A 246-nucleotide genomic window follows, 5' to 3' on the forward strand; every position below is an offset into this window, starting at 1 on the left:
GGCTTGTCTGGAGAAGAAAAGGTGAGCACTACCATCAGTCCTGTGTCATGCCAACAGTAAAGCATCCTGAGACCATTCATGTGTGGGGTTGCTTCTCATCCAAGGGAGTGGGTTCACTCACAATTTTGCCCAAAAACACAGCCATGAATAAAGAATGGTACCAAAACATCATCCAACAGCAACTTCTTCCAACAATCCAACAACAGTTTGGTGAAGAACAATGCATTTTCCAGCACAATGGAGCAC

This window comes from Bufo bufo, chromosome 11, assembly GCF_905171765.1.
Source record: "Bufo bufo chromosome 11, aBufBuf1.1, whole genome shotgun sequence".
NCBI lineage: Eukaryota > Metazoa > Chordata > Amphibia > Anura > Bufonidae > Bufo > Bufo bufo.